This window comes from Hippopotamus amphibius, chromosome 8 (genome assembly GCF_030028045.1).
Source record: "Hippopotamus amphibius kiboko isolate mHipAmp2 chromosome 8, mHipAmp2.hap2, whole genome shotgun sequence".
Lineage (NCBI taxonomy): Eukaryota > Metazoa > Chordata > Mammalia > Artiodactyla > Hippopotamidae > Hippopotamus > Hippopotamus amphibius.
In genome coordinates, this window is record NC_080193.1 from 10031255 (window position 1) to 10046987 (window position 15733).

General features: G+C 54.1%; 1 non-coding gene across 1 annotated transcript; it reads right to left on the minus strand.

Moving 5' to 3' along the window:
* Window positions 1-15316: 15316 nt before the first annotated feature.
* On the minus strand, window positions 15317-15389 carry TRNAK-CUU (transfer RNA lysine (anticodon CUU)). The gene has a single exon. It is a non-coding gene; the product is annotated as a tRNA-Lys (tRNA).
* Window positions 15390-15733: the final 344 nt, after the last annotated feature.

Consider the following 15733-nt stretch of genomic DNA (forward strand, 5'->3'; position numbering starts at 1 on the left):
CACATCAATAGAAACAGAAAGCAGATTAGTGGCTGCCAGGGGCTGGGAAGAGTGTGGGGACAGTGACTGCTAACGGGTATGGGGTTCATTTTGGGGGTGATGAAAAGGTACTGAAACTAGACAGTGGTGAAGTCTCTATAACTCTGAACACTCCACAGAACCACTAAATTGTACACGTTGAACGAGTGAGTTGCGTGTGAATTACATCTCAACAACGCTTCCCAGCGTTGGTGACCTCAGACAAGTCACTTCCCCTCCCCGAGCTTCAGTGTCCTCGGTGCCACACGGGAATGTCGTGAGGTTAGACGTTCAGGAAGGGTCCGGCACAGGGGCTGGCGCCAGCAGGGGCTCAAGGACATGAAGTGCCTGTCCCAGGAGTCTCCGCGCCTTCTTCCCTTGCCTGACCCCCTCCCATGAGAGCACAGCCCCGGATTCCACCCTCTAACTCCGCCCTGTTCAGAATGTGATGCTACCCAGCTCCAGCCCAGGAAGATGGAGGCCGCTTCTCCCTAGCCCCAGCTTCTCTCCTGGAGGACAGTCACAGCCACAGACACCCCCCACCCCCACCCCCTACCTGCCCCGCAGAGAGGATTCTGTGGCCTCAGAAACTACCCAACCTATGCTCTCTTCCTCACCTGCCACTTCTTGGCAGGGCAATTGGGAGCAAGTCACCTCTCTCTGGGCCTCAGTTTCCCCATCTGTAAAATGGGGGAAATAATTACTGCCACCTGGGAGGGGTGAACCCATATTTGCTTTGTAGTTACTGGCTGGACTCTACATTCACGCTTTGAATTAAAAAATAAGATGATAGTTCTTACACCAAAAGGCTGTTGTGAGGATTGAATGATAATGGAAGAGAACTGACTGAGTTGATAACTGAAGAGCTTAAGACAGTGGCTGCTGCCCAGTAAGTTAACAAGCGGCAGCTGCCTTTTCATTGGGAACATTCCCTCAATTTACAGCTGGGGAGGCGCGGCCCAGGACTCGTGCCTCTGCTCAGAGACCTTGCCTTCTGAAAGGGTTTTCTCCCCTCCTCATTTCCATCTCTCTTCCATCACTGCCCCATTTCCCTGCTGGGAGACGGAGGCCCAGAGGAGACAGGACAGCCACCCACCCATACCTATGCACACCCCTCCACTTCATACCCACGTGCCAAAGTCCTGAGGTGACCAAGTCAGAGAAGAGAGCAGACACCCGTGGAACAAATGGGTCGGGCAGGAGCCAGGAAGGGAACCCCAGGCAGGAGAAAATCAGTTTGAGAGCCTCTCTCTCTGCCCCAGCCCACCTCACCACCCGTCTCCGCCAACAGCAGGCTGTGTCTCTGGCTAAATGCTTGGAATTATGGCTGAGAGTAAGGCCTGAAATCCCACGTTAGCAGTGCCTAACCTCCCATCGGTACATGTCACACAGCACCTTCTAACTGTTTTAATCCGAAAACATAACTCTAGAAGTTAGATATCATCATTTGCATTCTCAGATGAATAAACCATGTCCAGGGAGAATGGAGGGGAGGGGCTAATGTTTATCCATCGTCCATCATGTGCTGAGCACTCTCTCATTTACCTCTCATCCCCATTTCACAGATGAGCAAACTGAGGCTTGGAGAGACCAAGAGACCCAACAGGGGTCACAACTCAAAAGGAAGAGAACATGATTAGGATTCCAACCATCTGCTTTTAAGCCCATTTGAGTTCATCCCTTCAGGGTCTATGAAGCCCTCTCCGTGGGGTCATCCTTCTAAATGCCATGCCCCTTGGAAGTCATGGGGCAGACCAGCACAAAAAGACTTGACGTTTCAATCGCGTGACCCCAGGCGGATTACATCGGCTCTCTGAACCTCAGTTTCCTCATTTCTAAAAGGGAACTAATCACAGCACCCACCGCTGGGTTGCTTGGTCTCTGTGGGTGTCAGAGCCTCATCAAGTGCGACCCCAAATGATGGGAACTCGGATACAAGCTCCAGGAGAGCCCGGACTTCTGTTCCAGTCACCAGTGACTCCCCAGTGCCTAGAACAGGGCCTGGCACATAGTAGCTGCCCAAGATATACTTGCTGAATGAATGCACAAATGAATGAATGAATGCATGGATATAAATGAATGGAGTCACAGACAGCTAAGTCATTCTCCACGGGGCAGAGATCTCCACAGTTGAACCTCTACCCAGTTAGCTAACCTCCTCCCTCCCGTCATTTAACATCATTTATTGAGCACCTACTGTGTGCTGGGCTCTCTGACCTATGAGGTTCAACGTGCCCCGCACGAGGGCAACAGCTATCATACGTCCATTTTGCAGATGCGGAAACTGAGGCTCAGCGAGGCCAGGACACCTGCCCAAGCCCAAGTCTGAATCTGAGCAGGTGGGTTCTCTGGATGCCCCACCTTGCTGAGCCATCTGTCTGTCCAGTTGCTCATTCCTCCCGGCACCGTTCGCTCTGTCCACAGGTATTCCTGAGCCCCTCCTCTCTGCCAAGGGGCACAGAGACAGGGGTGAGCCGGGTGGATGGGTCCCTGCCTGAGGTCAGTTGGCCCCTTGCCCACCGGGGTCCCCCTGAGCCTGTGGGGCCCATCGGGGACACATGGTGGAAGTAGCCGCCCCACACACACCCTTGACGAGCTGTCCCAGAAGGTTGCCAGCCCCCCCCGGTCAGCCGGGTGGAAGCCAGGCCACTCCACCCTCAGGGAAAAACAGGTCCAGTGAGACTGAGGAGCTCTTTGTGCATCGGGCAGGCAGGGCAGGGGCAGGAGGGGCGGCTGTTACTCACCACCCGAAGAAAAATAAGCGTATTCCCATCTGGTCAATGGCCCTCCTGTCTGCCCCCATGCCACCACCTCCTTCCATAGCCTTTCCCGCCCTCTGACCTCATCTGGAGCAGACCTGTGAGGGCCTCCTGTGCCCCTGGCGTGGTGTCTGTGACCATCCCTTACGATTGAGGAAATATGCTCAGCGACATGGGGTGACCCGCATGAGGTCACACAGCCAGCAGTGGGTAGGGCTTGGGGCAGAAAGGGGTAGCCAATGACCAGGGAGGGGCTCGGAGGTGGGAAGGAAGTCAGAGTCACGGTGAAAGTGAGGGTCTGGCCCCCTTCCTCATTTCTGCTCATCCGGGGTGACTGCTCACGGGGACCCACAGGCACCCAAGGCAGGGGGAGTCCAGGCCAGGGCCGGAGTGGCAGCCAGAATAACCCAATCCCCCTCAGTGGGCAGAGCTTTGACCTCCAGCAAACCCCAGGTGGCAGCCCCAGGAACAGAGAGGTGAAGCCATTTCCTGAAGTCACACAGCAGCAAGTGGCCAAGCAGGGATGTGAACAGAGGTGGGTCAGACTCCAAGAGGGGAGAGTCCAAGTGGCTTTCCAGGAAGGAAGCTGAGCCAGCCACTGGGCTTTTCAGGGACCCAAAGGGTCCAGAGTCACTGGGATCTGGCTTTCAGGCCCAGCTCTTCCACAAGCCAGTAGGGCATCTCTAGGAAAATTACTTCTCTCTCTGAGCCTCAGTTTCCTCAGCTGTAAAATGGGACTCAGCATTCCTGCCCTGCCCACCTCCAGTGGGGGTGATGCTGTGACACCATCTAGGTGACTGTCAGGCAACAGACGGTGGTTACACATCCAACAGTCCGTGTTGCTCTGGAGACTGTCCACAACCACCCCACGAAGCAGGTGCTATCATTATCCCATTTTACAGATGAGGAAACTGAGGCCCAAGGAGTGAGGGAACTTACTGAGCGCTGGGATTTGAACCAGGTAGCCAGGCTCTGGCCCTGTTTTTAAGCACCACATCAGGGAAGAAGGAAACTCTGATGGTCCTGGCGCTAAGTCAACGCCCGTAAATATTTCATAGCTGAAAAGGCAGCACCCCCGTCCCAGCGCAAGTCTAACTTTGCCCCTACTACCTTCCACCCACTTTCCTGGCACGGAGGGGCTCTCAGAGAGCTGAGCTGGAAAAAAATGCGCCCTGGACGGGCCGGGGGACAGGATGAGGAAGAAGATGCTGCTTGGAGCCTCATCCATGTGCTCTGGACTATCCTTGCAGAGAAAGGACTTAACAGCCTCATTTGACAGATGAGGAAACCAAGGCTCAGAAAGATGAGGTGACTTGCCCAAGCTCCCCTGCTGAGAAGGCAGCAGGCATAGGATTTAAGCCCAGGCCTGTCTGAACAATTGAGGTTATCTCCAAACTGAAGACTATCTTCCCTGGACCCCAGACCCAGACAAATGGGGACAGTCCTCCTTGGAAGTTAAGGGCATGGATTTTAGAATCAGAGAAATGGAGTTCAGATCCCAGCTCTGGCCCTTCCCAGCTGGGCAAGCAACTTCACCATCCTGACCTCAGTTCTTCCCTCTCAAAAATGGGTACGATCCTAGCTTTGCATCCAACTGTACTGAGTGTTGGGCTCAGTGCCTGGCACACAGTAAGTGCTCAATAAATGCTCGCTACCATCATAAATGACCACTAATGCAGCCCACGCTTGGCTGAAGCCAGACAGAACCTTGCACCCAGAGTTCAGAGCGGCAGCTGCGGGGCCCGGGACCACAAGCATCTCAAGAGATGTGAATTAATCTTTAACAGGTGAATTCCGCCCCAGCTTGGCGACACGGAGCATTCCAGAGGGCTTGCCGGCATGAAACGTTCCCTTGGCTCCACAGATCGTGTGTGTGACAAGAAGAGGAGCTGGTCCCTGGGTCCCCGTGAATTGGGGAGGGGCCTGGAGTGTCTTTCCCGGAGTCAAAGGGGTGAAACTGAGGTAGACAGCAGGCTAGGGGCCTGGGATGGGGAGAGCCACCAGCTCCATGTGGCCCCCGCCCTCCCGGGAACACACGAAGGACCTCAAAGGACTCCGGCCCTCTCAAAAGGACATGTTCAGTCACTCAACCGTGCAGCAGCGGTTTACTGAGCACCGCGTGCAGGCACAGTGCGGCCAAGGCTTGTGTGGTTCTCTCCCTCCTGCACCTTCCAGCTGCCCCTGCCAGTCCCTACCTGGCACCTCACACCTCTGGCCTGGATGACGTCCCCCACCTGGGGACCAGCCTCCCCGCCTGGCCCCGACTCTGTGGACCTTTCCAGACCACACATCCGGCATGTCCCTCCCAGCCTGACTGGTAGGGCTTCTGGGTCTGACCTAGCCCCTGCCTGTCTGATCCCTTGTCCTTCCTGTTCCCGTCACACACTCCAGACAAACGGGACAATTTCTCAGCTCTCCAAACCCTAGTTTTACCACCTGGTGACAGGTAGAAGTCAGGGCTTTACCTAAAAACCCTCCCGCCCAGCATCTGCATTTATTCCTCCAGGTGAGCTCAGGCGCCACCTTGATCAAGCCATCCCGGCTACTGGGGTGGCATGGCCACCACGGCGCGCTCTCCTGGCCCCCATTCATTGGCGGCACGCACGTCCCAGCATCCACCACAGTGCTCCCTTGCTGGGCGCTCTCAGGTGCGGTGTGGGTGCTGCCTACTGGAGGCCACAGCTGGCACGAGGGGCAATGCCAGGGTCAGGGAGGTAGCCGTGGGGGAGGGGGCAGCCCTTCCTCCCATCTCGCCAGCTCTCCTGGACCACTCAGTTCACGCCCCTCGGGCTGGGGCTAGGCTGGGGTCCGAGATGCCTCAGTGCCCAGCCCAGGACTGGCACAGGGAGGCTTTCCAGTGGGGTTGGATGGACAAAGGAGGAGATGGCTGAGGCCCAGCTCACACCTGATGAGGTGGGAGGGAGGGGTGCCCACAGCCCTGGCCGGGATAGAAGGCGTCTTGTCTGGATTTAGCTTGGGGAATCCCAGGCTTCTTCACGGGAGCTCTAGCGCATGTTTTGTCCTCAGATGCCTATTCCCTAAACCTGGGAAAAACTCCACTTCAAACCCTGCTTTCACAAACGTGAACCTGACTGGCCCATGACCGCCATCTGCCATTTGTCTTGGGAGGCCCTCCCCCTCCAATTTATCAATAAAGGTGGGAAAAGGGGTCCCCCGCCTTTCTGGTTCCCATCATTATTCACATAGAATGACCTAGAGAAATGTGGAAATGGCCAATTACCTTTTTTCACCCCCTTCCATTTAGATATGTTTGGGGCTCCAGGCATAATAACGGGGGGGCTCCAGGCACGGCGTGGGGCCCTCACAGGTCGGCCGTCCTCACCCCTGCCCTGGGGGTCACCCTCAGCCCACCCCCACTTGCTGTCCCTCAGATAGCTAAGGGAGCAGCCCAAGGTCACACAGTAGTGGGGTGGCAGAGTGGGGTTCGGGCCCACACAGGCCCCACTTTTAACCTCACAGATGGTTGTACCTGACCTCTCCAAAGAGGCCACCTCTTCACCAAGTTACCCCCCTGTCCTCACCCCAGAGATACAGTGGCAAAGTTTAAACCCTCCAGTGGGTCTTAGCGTCCCAGATCCAAGCTCACACACATCACGCCCCCAACCCACACCCCCAGCACAAGCTGTTGTTTTAGACACTCAGCAGCCGTAAGCCCACCCCCTGCCCGGTAACTTCCAAGACACCCCCTGGGCACCAAGCTGGGAGGATGTTGAAGCCGGACAGCCCTGGCTTTAAATTCCACTTGGCTACATCCCTGACCTGAGCCTCAGTTTCCTCATCTGCAAAATGGGGAGGACAGATGGAGAAGCTGGCTGGGGCTGGGCCAGGTGGGAGTGTCTGTGGCTGGAATCACCAGGCTTGCGGGGAGGGTGAGACGTCTCTCCCTGTCCTCAGAGACCTCCCAGGAGTCTCCAGGGCAGAGCTGGAGGGAGGTTAAAGGTTTTTCTGCCTCTTGAGGGGAAGAGCCATCTCTCTGGGACTCTAAGAAGTGGCCTTTGGAAGTTCCAGATTCCCAATTCCCTCCAAAGGTGGAGGCAAACCTCAGGCCCCCAACTCCCTCTTCCAAGCCCTCCAGAAACGAGGTGACCCGGAGGTGGGCTGTAAGGCCTCCTGCATTTGGTTCCTGGGCTTGGATCCGAGGGACCCGGTACCTCCCTCCCAGAGACCTGTGTCCCCCGTGCCCACGTTGGCGCCCACTTCGCAGGTAACCAAACCGAAGCCTAGAGAGATGGTGCCCGGCCCAAGGGCCCCCCGAAGGTCTCGCGCCTCCCGCGCCCCAGGCCGGCACTCGGCAGCCTCCAAGATGTGCCCAGGGGCGCGCGGGGTCCCCGGCTGAGCCGTCCCTCCCGGGGTCCCCGCCGCGAAGGCCCAGGCCCCACTCACCTCCGGGAGGGCTCTGCGCCGGCGGCCAGGAGCGCGGCGCTTCCTGAATCCCGACAGCCGGCCCCGCGCCCGCCCGCCGCCGCCGCCGCCGCCGCCGCAGCCGCGTCCCTCCTCTCCGGGCTCAGGTTCCACCGCGCGCGCCGCCCCCGGGCTGCACCCCGCCCACCCCGCCCCGGGATCGGCGCCCCTGCGGGGGGCGGAGGCGGGCCCTCAGTTTCCTCACCTGGAAAGTGGGCGTCATGATCCCCGGTGGAGGGGCAGGCGCTCCGTGGAGGGGGCTCTGGCCGCAATCCTGAGATCACGGGCTCCTGACTTGGCCAGCCTGGGACGGCTTCCTCCTCCGTTAATGGGCATCTCGCTGATTTCTCCACGCTTTCCCTCATTCATTCATTCGGCAGACAATTCAGAGACAGGTCTGCGGTAGGCCCTGGCCCCCAGGTAGCTCCACGTCCAGTAGGGGAGGCACCTGTGTTACAGACAGGGCAGGTCCAGGACTAAATCAATGTGAGCTCCTTTTAACTTCACCTCTTTACCCAGCGCATAGCACGGAGCCTGGCACTGAGGAGGAGATCAACGGGTGCTTTTTTTTTTTTTTTAATCGGATGGCGAAGGTGAGCCCCACCACGCAGTCTCACCTTCTGCCCCAGACACTTGAACACCTCCATGGGATGGGCAGCTCACTTCTCCCAGGACTGGTTGGAAGCCTCGAGCCAGACTCCCTGAGCCCAAGCCCTGGCTATATGACTCACCAACTGAGCAGCCGGTCCCTTCTTTGTGCCTCAGTGTCCCCTCTGTAGAGTGGGGTGTAGATATGTCCCCAACTCATGTCACAGTGAAGATGCTGGGACGACCAGGTCTGTGCAGAGCCCAAGGAGCACTCTTAGCCCTTTTTATTGTTACTGTTTTTACTAAACTGAGCTGACTCCCCCACTGTGAAGACAGTGGGATAGGTCCTTCCTCCTCAGCTTGCAAGTAGAAATAGCTCCCATGGAGTGTTGGTTCAGCAGCTAGAAAGTGGAATTTCAGAATTGCTGGAGACAGAGAACCTTAATGGAAGCGATGTGTTCAAACCACCAGTGAAAGGACTTCCCTGGTGGTCCAGTGGTTAAGACTCTGCGCTTCCACTGCAAGGGGACATGGGTTCAGTTCCTGGTCGGGGAACTAAATCCCACATGCCATGTGGCCAAAACAAACAAACAAAAAATAAAATAAAATTCAAACCACCAGTGTGAAACATTTACCAAAAAAGAAACCTTAATAATGGACTCACTGAGCAAGGGGTTGGGGGTGGTGTCAAGTAAACTTTCTTCCACCAGGCTGTGAGGTAGGGATTGCTATGCCCATTTTACAGATGGGAAACTGAGGCTTGGAAGGTAGTGTGACCTCTACAAAGCTCCCTCCATGAGGGGATGGGGAAAAGAAACGTCTCCCTCTGGGTTTCCAGGATCTTAAACAGAGCAGACAGGCAGCTCTCTGGCAGTGAGGAATGTAAACAGGGGGCCCCTCATACCTCCCTGATGGAAAGCCCATCTCTTGGGGGCCTTCCAGGCTGGGGCTGGGGCGGGGCCAGGGCCAGGTTGGGAAGCACAGGAGTCATGGGCGTAACTAGTCTGGAGTCCATTCCTGCAGAAGGGCCCTTCTCAAATGAAAAGAAAATGAGAGGGATAATTCAGGTTAGTGGGAGGGTGATGGCGGGGATGAGAGAAGATAGGGTTGGGATGGTGTTTGCTTTTCTGCCAAGTGGGGGGAAGAGGCATGAACCCTCGGCATCTGTATGGTTAACCCAACTCCCTCATGAACCCCATTTCACAGACTGGGCAACTGAGGCCCTATACAAAGAAGTGACTCAGCTTGGCCCCTGTGCCAGTTGTGGTTTCAAACTCTGTTTTGCTGCTGATTAGATGGGAGCTGTGAGCAAAAGCCTCTCCCTCTCAGTGCCTCAGTCTTCTCATCTGAAAAATGGGTATCAGTTCCCATGCGGCAAGGACCGTGTCTGTCTCATTTGCAGCTGCAGGACCAGCCCCTTGGCACTTAGTAGGTGCTTTTAAAATATTGGTTGACTGAGCCTTCCCTGGAGGTCTAGCGGTTAAGACTCTGAGCTCCCAATCCAGGGGCCCCGGTTTTGATCCCTGGTCAGGGAGCTAGATCCCATATACATGCTGCAACTAAGAGCCCGCATGCCACAACTAAAAGATCCTGCATGCCGCAACTAAAGATCCCTCACACTGCAACAAAGACTGAAACCCAGTGCAGCCAAGTAATTTTTTTTAATTATTAAAAAAAATACTAGTTGATAGAGCTGGAGGGAGAGGGGAATAGAGTTACAGTTCAATGGGTACAAACTTTCAGTTTTGCAAGATGACAGGAGCACTAGAAAGGGATGGTGGTGATGGTTGCACAACAGTGTGAATGTCCTTCAAGCCACTGAGCTGTCCATTCACAAATGGCTCAAGATGGCACATTTTGCTCTGTGTATTTTACCACAATAAAGGAAAAACTGGGGAGAAAATACTGGCTGATTGAAAGCATGCAGTCCTGCCTTGCAGGGAAGGGGGGAGTAGAAACAAAAAGTGAGGTGCTCGGGGCCCCCAGCAAACACTCGCTGGTTTAACTAAATATGAACAAGGGCCACTGCTAGGAGGTGATTGCCATTATTTCGCCATTTCTGTCACGGGTGAAACTCTCCAGCCTCTGCCTTGGAAGGACAAGAGACACTCAACGGAAAGAACTTTTCCTCTTAGGGAAGGAAAAACTTTCAAAGCCCTCAAAACGAGTGGCGAGTCCCGTAGAGGCTACAGGCGGGCTCAGCACCTTGTCCCACATGGGTCCCAGAGTCCCCAGCGGAGGCATGGCCACTTCCACTAAGGGAGGTTCCTGGGCAGCACCGAGGGTCTGCACTTATCAAGCGCCTACTGTATGCCAGAATCAGTGCCAGGCACTGGGGAGAGGTCGTGAGCCAGATGGGTCCCCAGCCCAGGGACCTTATACCTGGTGCATCTGCCCGCACCCCGGTTATAAAGACAACACATGTGCACCTCACTTTACAGTTAGCATAGCCCTGATGCTGCCAGTTCACCTCCTGACAGCCAGGAAGGGAGGGATCCCTATGCCATTTTCTATAAAAGGACACAGAGAGCCCACGTGCCTGAGATCCTACAGCTGGCAGCATTTGAACCCAAGCCTGGCAGACTCTAGTGTAGCAGAGTCGATGAGAATAAGACAGACGTTAGCATGGCTGTGGAGAAGCTGGGACCCCCACACACTGCTGGTGGGAATGTAACATGGCACAGCCACAGTGGAAAGTTTGGCAGTTCCTCAAACGTTAAATATAGAGTTACCACATGACTCAGCAATTCCACTCCTAGGGACACAGCCAAGAGAAATGAAAACACATGAATACAAAAAAAAAAACCCCAAAAACTGGTATACAAATGTTCACAGCAGCACTAGTCACACTAGACAAAATAGAAACAACTCAGGTGATGAACGGATAAATGAAATGTGGTATATCTATACTGTGGAATATTATTTGACAATAAAAACAATGAAGTAATTCCCTGGTGGTCCAGTGGTTAGGACTCTGCGAGTCCACTGCCGAGGGCCCAGGTTTGATCCCTGGTTGGGGAACTAAGATCCCGCAAGTCATATTGTGCCACCAAAAAAATAACAAAGAAGTGTTCACGCCTGACATACTGTGGATGGACCTTGAAAACATTAAGCTGAGTGAAAAAAGCCAGACAGGGACTTCCCTGGTGGCACAGTGGTTAAGAATCCGCCTGCCAATGCAGGGGACACAGGTTCGAGTCCTGCTCTGGGAAGATCCCACATGCCACGGAGCAACTAAGCCCGTGCGCCACAACTACTGAGCCTGCGCTCTAGAGCCCACAAGCCACAACTACTGAAGTCCATGCACCTAGAGCTCATGCTCCGCAACACGAGAAGCCACCACAATGAGAAGCCCAAGCACCGCAACAAAGAGTAGCCCCCGCTCGCTGCAACTACAGAAAGTCCGCATGAAGCAACAAAGACCCAATATAGCCAATAAATTAATAAAGAAATAAATTTATTTAAAAAAAAAGGAAAAAAGAAAAAAGCTAGACACCAAAAGTCATATACTGTATGATTCCATTTATAATGGAAATGTCCAGAAGAGGCAAATCCATAGAGACAGAGAGTAAAGTAGTGTTTGCCTGGGGCTGAAGAGGCTTGGAGCAGTGATGGCTAAAGGGTATGGGGTTTCTTTTTAGGATGATGAAAATGTTCTAAAATTGGCTGGGGGAAGAACTGCAGCTATCTGTGAATATACTAAAAACCACTGAATAGTTCACTTCAGATGAGTGTATTGCATGGTATGTGAACTGTATTTCAATAGAGCTGTTACAAAAGATTTAAAATAAAGAAGAACGTGATCTCTGGAGTCAAAAGGATCTGGGTGTGACTGTACCGTATTTCTAAGCTGTGTGACCTCGGGCAGGTGTCCTTGCTTCTCTGAGCTGCACTTCTTCATCTATAACATGGGCATAGCAACCACCCCTACCTCGCATGGCTGGGAAGATTAAACACGATCGTCGTTGTGAGGGCCGGGCAAACCGGGACCTAGTAACACTCAGTAACTAGTCCTGTGAGGGCACTGTGCTTCCCCCACCAAGACTAACATCCCCCTCTGAGTGCTCTCATGTTTACCCAGCGCTCTCCTTTATGCATCGTCCTTCCTGCATCTTCTGAGGGTGGCATTAGTGTCTCCATTTTACAGATGAGAACTACTGAGTCCAGCAGACAGCAGGCATCCCTGGCATGGCTCTCCCCCACACTCCCAGGCAGAAACTTCTTTCCTCTCTGTCCCCGCACCCCATGCTGTTCTGCCTCTGCCCTCTCCCCTCTCCCCTCCTTCTCTCCCCTGGTCACCCCTTATCCCAGATGGTGGCCTCACAGCTCCAGAGCCTGGCTTAGGGGAAGAGTTGGTGTCTGGGTTCCTGGGAGCCTAGAGTGGTTCTCAGAGTTAGGGATGCAGGCAAAACCACCACGTGGGGCTGGATTCCTGCAGACCCCAGCCACCTCATCCCCTCATCCCTACAGCCCTCAGAGGGGTGGGTCTTCTACAGCCCTTTACGCAGATGGACAAACTGAGGCTCTGCACAGTGAAAGCCCTTTGCCTCAGGTACCTGCTGGTGATGCAGTCAGGATCTGAACCCAGGACCCTCTGAATTCAAACGACACTCTCCAGTCCCTCTAGCAGCCACCTGGCACAGTCCCCTCACCTCTGACGTGGGAAGCCCTGCTCACATCCACCTGGGTGAGATCGGGGAGTATGGGGTTGTGGGGGTGAGAAACTCTGGGTGGCCTTTTTGCTCTTTCTCTGAGTGCCAGGGATGGGCTCAAGTCACGCCGGGGAGCAGAAACAACCGGGGACGAGGGTAGGGAAATATCAGGACTGGCCTGTGTGCATTTACGCAGCCCCGCTGTGTGCCAAGTGCTGCCCAGGGCTTGATCCTCACCAATCCGTCCCAGCTACAGGAGAGGAACACACTCAGAGAGGTGAGGGAACATGCCCAAGGTCACACAGCCGGGAGGGTGCAGGGTCGATGGTCTTCCTCTGGGAGGCTGCCCCAATGGACAGCAGGCCCCCCATGAGATCACATCCCCCCACATTTACCTAGAAGCAACGAGGACAGGATACCAAGAGACTGGGGACAATCAGCTGGTTTGTCCACCTCGGTCCTACAAAGAGCTGGCTTTGTCCCAGAGACCGAAGGCCCCGCCCTGCCAGGAACCTTCAATGAGGCTCTTCTGGAATTCTCCCTGGGGCAGAAACCTGAGGCCAGGTGGGAAGGAAGCCCTTTCCCTCAGACATCCATTGCCATGGGAACAGCCACTCACAGCCCTCAGCCACTGGCTGTGATTCCAGTCCGCTGGGCAGCAGGCCTGACGGCCTATGGGTGTGGCCGAGCCACAGCTGGCCACGGGCATTTCAGAGTTAGCCTTCATCTGGAGCTGTGGCCTAGAGATGGCGGGGAGACTTGGTGCCAGCGGGGTTTGAGCAATTCCGGGCTTCCCAGCTGGGGTCCCTGGGGAGGCTACTGGGGACCCGTGAGGCCCCTGGGGAGGTGACTGAAATTGTGTGTAGGTGGGGAATGAACACTTTCCTGAGAGGCCCATGACTTTCACAGAGGCCTGGAACCTGCCCCACCCCACCATCCCCCCAGCCAGGAAGAGGCAGAGGTTGGGGCAAGGGAGGGAGCAGCCGGACCCGTTAAGATCCTAAGAGCTTTTTATACTGAGAATTGGTTTTGTCACCCTCTACTCACAGAGGCTTATGACTTCCCCTGCTCTGAAATAAAAATCAAACTCACACTGGCCTCGGCACCACTAGGTTCTTTCCTCACTGTCCCCCTGCCTTGATCACCAGGCTCCAGACACGTTGGTTTCGCTCTGTCCTTAAAACATGGTGCTCTCTCTCCTGCCTCAGGGCCTTTGCACCAGCTGTATCAGCCTCTTTTCATGGTGGGCTTCCCCCCACTTCAAATCTCAGCTCAAATGTCACCTCCTCAGAGGAGCTCTCCCTGCCCTCCCCTATCTAAATCTCTTCCCGTGTACCCTGAGCCCGTTGTGGACTCCCATATAGTAGGTGCTCAGCAAACAGGAGCTGAATGACTCGCCTTCCAGGCACTCCTCTCTGGGCTCGGTCGAGAACAGATTAAGTGTTCTCATCATCATAGCTGCCCTTTATCAAGCACCCTCTAGGTGCCAGGCCCTGTGCTAAGTACATTGCACGTGTGGTCCCATTAGATGTCACAAGGAGAAACCGATGTGCCCGCTCGTGGATGGAGTGTTGATTTCCCTCGGATTATGAATACAAACCAGGAACTGGTTGCAGTGACAGTTCATTGTAGATCCACAGAGCTGGGAGGGAGCTTTGAACTGTCCAATCTCCTGATTTTATAGATGGGGAAATTTTATAGGTGAGGCCCAGAGGGGAGAAGGCACTTGCCCAGAGTCACACAGTGCATTAGGGCAGAGCGAGGAATCGTAGCCAGGTTGCACGATGCTTTCTGGGGGTTTCCTGTGGATGTGTTGCCGTATCTTTCAAAACAAGCGGTAAGTGAACACGCTATGATTCAACTGCATTAGGGGCTGGGTTGCCCCTCAGGAGCCCCTGGCAGGCCATAGCATCATAATAAATGAAAATAGTAATAAGTGCCATTCATTGAACATCTGTGGCAGGCATTTTACACGTATTATCTTATGTAATCCTGCAAGGCGGAGGTGTTCCTGTCCCATTTTAGAGATGCAGAAACTGAGGCTCAGAGCGGTGACCTGACTTCCCTGGATCATGCAGCTACAAAGTTATAGAACCTGGACTTGAACCCAAAAATTGTGAGGTGATGATGGTGATGGTGCTAGTGGTAGCAGTAGTAACAGCAGTCGTAGCAGTAAGAGGAGGAGTAGCAGCAGAAGTAATAGGACATACCTTTGACCCAGCGGCTGACATGAAGTTAGAAACCCAAAGTACCCACTTAAGAGGCTTCAAACTTTTCCAGCAGTGTTCACATAGGCTCCTCCCATAGCCTTCGGAAACCACCCCAAACACGTTAGCGGGGCAAGGCACACACCTTGGGCTCAGGCTACAGTTCGGGGAGGTGAGGACCGGCGAGGGGTCAGCGCGCAGGTGCAGGGCCGGTGGGGTGCGCAGCCAGAAGCTGCCACCGCTGCGTGAATCAAGGGAACCCATCAACCAGCCAACTAACTAAACGCAAGGACTGGAATCCTCCTCCATTCTCCTACAAGCTTCTGTAAATGATGATCATTGAGTCAACACTGAACGATTAGCAGCCAAGCGCCTGCCCAGGAGGTTTCATTCACTCTCAGTGAGCTAGGAACTGTGAGCATCCCCATTGTATGGATGAGGAAACTGAGGCTGAGAGGTGAAGCGATTTGTCCAAGGTCACTCAGCCAATAAATAACAGAGCCAGGACTCCAACACTCGATCACAATACCATGCACTCTGCATCACATACCAAAAATATCCATGCAGTTTTATTTAACACTTACTACGTTTGACATTTCTAATTGCTTTACAAATAGTACCTTTTTTATTTTTATTTTTTTGCTGTGCCACACAGCTTGCAGGATCTTAGTTCCCCGACCAGGAATTGAACCTGGGTCCTCGGCAGTAAGAGTGCAGAGTCCTAACCACTGGACCACCAGGAAATTTCCTACAAATAGTAACATTTAATTTAAGCCTCAGAACCTGTGAGATGGGTATTAGCAAGACCCCCGTGGAACAGAAAAGGAAACGGAGGCTTTTTTATGGAGAAGTGAGCTTCAGTTCCCTGTCTGTGATAGAGATGTATTAAAACGGATTTGAACTATTGCTTACGAGGTTTAACTGAATGCAGCAACAAGTGAGTAAAGAGTCAGCCGTTGTCAAACTTTTGGGTTCACTCAGGTTTCTGTGTACCATCAGGTAAACCTGCTTTACACGTAGGGCTTCCCACAGTGGGGGTGTTCTGGTAGGAAGGTGTGCTGGGAGGAGGGCTCAGTTCATCCCTTGC